Genomic DNA, 7,422 nt, shown 5'->3' on the forward strand with positions numbered 1-7,422 from the left:
GACAGTAATGGTGTTAGTGAGACTACTGTGTATGTGAAAAACCTCACTGATGTGGTGTTCTCCAAAGAAGAATTGGACCTTCTAAACAAGGGTCTAAAATTCTCTTTACCACCCATGAGGCCTCCTATTGAAGATATTATTTCTGATGTGGATGCTTCATTGTGGAGAGAGACCTCAGAAACAAAAATCAGCATAAAGAAAGAAGTGGTTGACATTATCAAAACCCACAAACCAGCAAGAATTCCATTTCATCCCCACAACAACACCATCAAAAGTTTGAGACAGAAAGGTGTCTACTATATGAAAGCAGACAAGGGAAACACTGTAGTGATAATGAAGAAAGATGAATACTTGGAAAAGTGTGAAACCCTTCTTAATGAAGGACCTTATGTGAAGTTAAAAAGTGATCCAGTGGATAAAATGGTGAAAGAAGTGAAAAGTTTGGTGAAAACTACTCCCTTCCTTAATAACACTCCTTTTCCTTCCAATCCTAAAGTGCCTAAAATGTACTGTCTTCCCAAGATCCATAAACCTAACTATCCTATGAGACCAATTGTGGCCAATATCAACTCTCCTTCCTATAACATTGCCAAAAAACTCCTTTCCAACTTCCAAAACCTTCCTTTTCCTGAAACTCTTCAAGTCAAAAATAATTATGAACTTGCAGAAAAACTGCAAGGGATTACTATTAATGATACAGACAGGCTCATATCTTTTGATGTACAAAATCTTTTCCCTAGTGTGCCTATCCCTGAGACTTTAGAAATGATAGAAAAATGGTTAATAGAACAAAATATCAACAAAAAAGAAATAACCCATTACATGAATACTATAAAATTATGCACTTCCCAAAACATCTTCCAAATAAATGGAACTTACTATAAACAAACAGGAGGCACAGCTATGGGCAACCCCCTATCACCCTTCTTGGCAAATTTTTTCATGAGCCACCTTGAGACAAAATTCAAAAAGAACAATAAAAACTTTCCCAAAGCATGGTTTAGATATGTTGATGACATCCTGTGTATCATACCTGAAGACTTTGACATTGAGGAATTCCTCAAAACTTTGAATAGCCTCTATCCTACCATCAAATTCACTTATGAGCTGGAACAACAAAACAAACTCCCTTTTCTTGATATGTTAATTATCAGACATTCTGACCACCTTGAATTTGATATCTATAGAAAACCCACTCACACCAATAACTACATCCCTTCTGATTCTTTCCAGCCTTGGAACCAAAAATTTGCTGCTTTCAACAGCATGATACACAGGTGTTTGAATCTCCCCCTAAATAAAAATAACCAAAATAAAGAAATTAAAAACATCATGGCCATTGCTTCCAACCTTGGCTATACAAAAACATCTATCCAAAAACTTATAAGAAAACATGAAAATAAAAAACTAATCAGAGATGCCACAACTTTTATTGCTGAAAAAGATGATGTCAAAAGAGTTAGGATCAGTTACTATCCCCCCCTCACAAACAAAATGAAAACAGTCTTCAGAAAACACAACATACAACCTATTTTCACTAATGACAACAAAATTAAAAACCTTCTTGGTAACACTAAAGACAAAGACAAACCTGAAGACTGTAGTGGCATCTACAAAATTAAATGCAAAGATTGCCAAGGAATTTATATAGGGCAAACTAAAAGAAACATCAAAAAGAGGTTCAAGGAACATCTTTATTATGCTAAATACAAATATGAAAATAAGTCTGCTTTCTCAGATCATCTCATTGCCACCAACCACACTACTTGCTTTGAAAACCTGAACCTCATACAAAAAATAGACAAACCATCTCAATTAAATATTAGGGAAGCAATAGCCATGAAGAAAAACAAAACAAATTTACTAAATAATGATTTAAAACCCTTGGAAAATATCTTACTTTCTGTTATTAAAACAAAACTTGAAGACATGACTCCTACCACATCCTCACCTACAACCACACCCTCTTCCACATGACCACACCCTTGCACTGCCACACCCTTTACTGTCAAACAACCACACCCTTGTACACTAGTATATAAGCTTGTAGACTTGGTTATTTTGTTCAATAGTGATTTAAGCCTGATGATGAACACTTGGTGTTTGAAAAGCTTTGCACTAATAAATAGTAAAAACTGAGAAGCAAGAGTTATTTTTTTCCTAATTCCCTTTACTTCCAGTTTGTTTTTTTTTTTTTTCGAAAAATGGCCTCCTAAAGGCTCCAGTCCAGAACGCTTCGAAACCATCGCCAATTAACATGGTAAGAGCAAAAATAGGACAGAAATAAAATTTTGACCTTTCACGTAAATTTTGATTTTTTTCTCGAAAGGGACCTTTGAATTTGTAAATTTTGGGTCTTTTTTAGATTCCGTTGTAACTATCTGATTATTCTGTACAGAATAGGTATAAGTTAATTGGTATAGGTGATAGATTGTTCAGCGTGAAATTTTACTTACCTTGAATTCTTCTCATTAGGATCAGTAAAAGGACCCTCATCATCCTCATTATCTTCGGGCAGAGGCTCAAATCTTTTCATCGTTAATATACCACAAGGACCATCATACGTACACTTTCTTGTCACACCTTCTTCCAGATTATCCTGATAAAATTATTTCACATGAAATAAAATTATATGTTAAAATAACTACATAAACCAGCCGCATGTCGATTGAATTTCCAGTCGCGTGCATCAGCCACGAAAAAAACATCAGTTAAAAAATCAAAATTTAAAAAATTGTAGAGCTATTAAAAATGAAAAAATTTTCACGTTTTCCTCTCTCCTTCTCTTGAATTATAAATATATTCTGAATCACTTACCATCGTTTGCTCACGAAAATTTAAAAGTTCATTAGCCATAATCTGAAGCCTTGCGAAATGAAACTTGTGACTTGGAGAAATGCAGGTGCTGTTGGCAGGCATAACTGAGTATTCAGAATCGTCGACGTTCTTGCTGGTAAGTACGGCCAATGAGTATAAATCTTCGAACATGTTGATAGGGGAAGTTTTAACTATTGATATTGATAAATAGAGAAACAGGCCGACACTAAATTGGATCAACGTATTGAAATTCCCCATTATTTCGTTTTTGAATATTGCAGTTTCTTTGAAGTGTTTTATCACAGTCAATTTTAAAATTAGAAAGAAAAATTTGTTTAACAAAATTGCAATGGAAAGACTAGTTGAATGTCCTTTAACCGAATTGATAAAGTTCACTCTTCAGGTACCTATGAAGGTTTTTCTCGTTAACTAAGTACCTAAGTAGGTAATTATGATATTATAACCTGTTGCCTTGCCTATTTAACCTTTCTTCTAAAGCATCAATTCGTCTTCGTGATAATGTTCTTCTTATCCTTAGCACTTTATCACACTCGACACGACTTCGTAAAGTTTGAACTTTGAACGCGAAATAAACTTGAAATACAATGAGGAAGCTTTTATCTTATATATTGTCAACTTTCGCGAAATAACCGAATTAACTGATTAATATATTTAGGCCTTTCAAAAATCCGAATAGGTACCTAATTCAAATTAACGTTCCTAGAATTCTCTCGCACATCATACCTGTGGTCGAGTCATCAGTGAACTTGACAAGATTTTCAGATGAATCTGTCTTTCACGTTATATAATAATATCTATACCTACGAAGGAGCATGCGCGACTTGGTAGATACAATGGTACATATATTCTTCCACACGTAATGGCCGTGTATCGCATCACAAAAGTGGTTCATTCGTGTTCGACCAATAATGTATTTTACTAAATAAAGAGGGCCTATAAATAAAATTATAGGTAATGAAAGAATCTGGTTCTCAGATTCAAGTAGAGATAAGGTCAATGCATCGATATGTTGGTATAATAGACTGCTACTCTTACAGGACGCACCCCCTCCTTCCATATTACACACTACTCATTATCCTTAGCTATAGTCAGACCCCAACTGTGCAGAGGTTCCACAGCTCAGCCAGAACGATTTTAATGGTTGTGATAAATAACTACGAGTTTAGTTATCCTCCCGAATCGCGAATTTTTATGTTCCATGTTATGCTTTTGCATCAACACGATAAATATCTAACATGCATCTCGTATCTGTTCCATGACATGTATACGTACTTTAGTTCCTAAAAATTCCAAAACTCTTACTAAAAAAAAATGTCGAAAAACTAATTTGGTAGGTACATGCCTAACAAGATTGTACCCAAAAAAAGTTGTTTTTTTTTTTAAATTAAAAATATAGTTTGGCAACGTGAAATAGATGCATAAATGATTGATGGAATGTAATCGTCTCAGTCCAACAACCAATCATGCGCTATCATTATTATCATTCACTGTGACCAACCAAAACATTTAAAAAGAAACGTTTTCAGGGGTACTCGATATTTCTGCACACCCTGTATACTTAGGTATCTAATAAACACATCTCTGCTTTCAACGGAACCAATGTAATATTCGAGTAAGTTTCGCACCAAAATAAAAATCCATTATGAGGTAGGTAATCATAATAAAGGTGTAGTGTTTCAAGTTTGAGAACTGGTTTACAAGATCGTCATCGCTCGGTTAAAATTAGAAGTCAACAAGTATGGTGAACTGCGGCCCGTGTTTGGCCATACTTTCTGTCTGGGTCTAGAAAAGTGTTTTAAAATATCTACTGTTTCGGCTTTAACACTTCAGCGTAAGAAATTTTTTTTAGTATGACACAAAAGTAGTGCTCGGTGGCTTTTATATTTTTCCAAGTGGAAAGAGCTAGCGATATGAATGCAGTGGCGTTGAGTAGGAAAAATAAGGGCTTTCAAAAGCGACCATGAAAATTTCAGGTCCATGCACAGGGTGTTCACAAATTGGAAAACCGGATTGGTCAAAAAATTCAAAGTGGTTCTTACTGGCGCAATGTAGGTATTCTACACTTTAAGGCGACAAAAACGTGATATGAATTTTTTGAAACTGGTACATTAATTTGCAACCAGTTTACAAAAAATACCCAAAAATTGTAGATAGAGAAAAAAGCTTGAAACAAAAGTTGTAGAGCGTAAAAATGTCTAATCACATTTTAAAACCGTTTCGTTGGTTTGTATTTAGCAACCAGTTTTTGACAATTAACTAAAAATTGAAAATAGATGAAAAAAGCTTGGAATAAAAGCATGTAGAGCGTGAAAAATTGAACTATTTTCATGGATCGGATTTTGAAACTGGTTCATTAATTTGCAACCATGCAGTTATAAAAAATTACCTAAATATTGGAAATTGAGAAACAAGCTTGAAACAAAAGTTGTGGGGCGTGAAAAATTACACAATTCTGTTCAATCACATTTTGAAACCGGTTCATCAGTTCGCATTTAACAACCAGTTTTTGACAATCACCTAAAAACTGAAGATAGAGAAAAATACTTGAAACAGAAGTTGTAGAGCGTGAAAAATTGACACATTTTTACTGATTGTATTTTGAAACCAGTTTATTAATTTGCAGCTAGTTATTGAAAATTACCCAAAATTATGTACATACACATAGTGAAAAAAGCTTGAAACAAAAGTTGCGGAGTGTGAAAAATAATACAATTCTGGGTAATCACATTTTGAAACCAGTTCATTGGTTCGCATGCAGCAATCATGTTTTTTACAATAAAAGTTGACATAGTGCTGGTGGCCCGCATTGTCTATGGGGACGCTTATGTTAAGCACCACTTAGGGAGATGCTTATTTTACCTACCCCTTATACTAAAAGTATGGTAATGTGTATATACAGTATGCTGTCAATAACTCGAAAATCTTCAACTTGAAAAGTTGAAAACCTCTATTAGCCGAACCAACCTCCATTCCCCTTAAAATCTCCGTATAACACTAAATGTTAACTTTACTCGGATAAGTCGAAATTGACTACACAAACCAATCATAACTCAAAGCTAAATTTTGCCGAAAATAGCGAGAAAGCCTCTATAAGTCATATGTTGTCAGGCGTTTACCTCTATAACTTGAAAATTTCAATTCATAGGTACTTCTATCTTTTATGCACTTATATATCCTTTTTTTTTTGGGGGGGTACCCCAGTCCCACAAGGGGTGGGGGAAATTTATTGTACAATATGGGTTGAAGAGTCGCTTTTACCTTAGATTCCCAAGCAACTAAACAACTTAATCATATTGACAATAAGATATGAGGAACACAAATCGGTACTGTGTGTAACGCGTGGTAGGACCCGCTCACTGGTACAAGGACCCGAACATAAGTGCTGGGAAAGTATTGTTCGACATTGATTACACAATATTTACAGAGCAGATAAAAACCCCCAGTGGCGGAAAACCTTAGGAATACGACGTATAAAGTAGAATCTCGACATTTGAGAATGGTAATACAATAATGCTTGAAGTACAATGATTAAGGAAGCAGAAAGTAATGCAATAAAAATAATATCTACATAAATGATGATGAGCACTTACATATCCTAGTTGTAACTCAAAGCTAAACTTTTGCCAAAAATAGCAAGAAAGCCTCTGTCTTACGTTGTTGGGGGTTTACCTTTATAACTAGAATATTTCAACTCATACTTCTATATTCTATGCACTTACATATCTCTCAATTCATTAATTTTGCAAGACCTCTAACCCTATGGGCATTTAGTAGTCCGTTTTTAACGGACGACTATCTGGCAGTAAAAAATCACGGGCTAACGGCCGCAACATTTTGACGCTAATCTGTCCGCTTTAGCGTCAAAATTTTGCGGCCGTTAGCCCGCGATTTTTTACTGCCAGATAGTCGTCCGTTTACGGGCGTTTACTATAAACGCGCAGTCTGCCGTTCACTTTCAATGCGTTTGACCGTTGAAATTTGAATTTTTTGAGGCGTAATGGGTTTTGTGATAAAGCTCAGTGAATTCGATTTTCATTTCTCAGTGTTTGAAATTAACTGGTGAAGATGAAAATGGACTTCACCTAATTAGCTTTCTTATCAATCACAACACACATTACATCTCAAACAATCTAATTTCACCGGTTATAACACATTGAAAGTGAGACCAAACGATAAGTGGTTTTGGGTGGCCTCCAAAAGTTGCACAATTTTATCTAAAAGGTACCTTATGACCTTATGTAGGTCACCCAAAATCACCAAATATTAAAAACATATAAAAGGAAATAAATTCAATAGCACTACACAGTAACACACACACACGCGCACGGCAAATTCTCAAGTTCTGCAAATAACTTTCGACCTAGAAACATGAATATTATGCGAAATAATTCTCCAATAATTAAAATGAAAGTTTGAAACGAAAAAAAGGCACAAACACAACACAGTAACACATTGCAATTTGCATGGGGGCGATTTTACGAGTTACACTAACACTATCTGGTAAAGTTCAAAATTCTTAAAAGAACCACGAGAACACACAAACATTTATGCACTTTAGAATATTTTAGCAGAAAAAAAAATTAT

This window comes from Planococcus citri, chromosome 4 (assembly GCF_950023065.1).
Source record: "Planococcus citri chromosome 4, ihPlaCitr1.1, whole genome shotgun sequence".
In the NCBI taxonomy this organism is placed as follows: Eukaryota; Metazoa; Arthropoda; class Insecta; order Hemiptera; family Pseudococcidae; genus Planococcus; species Planococcus citri.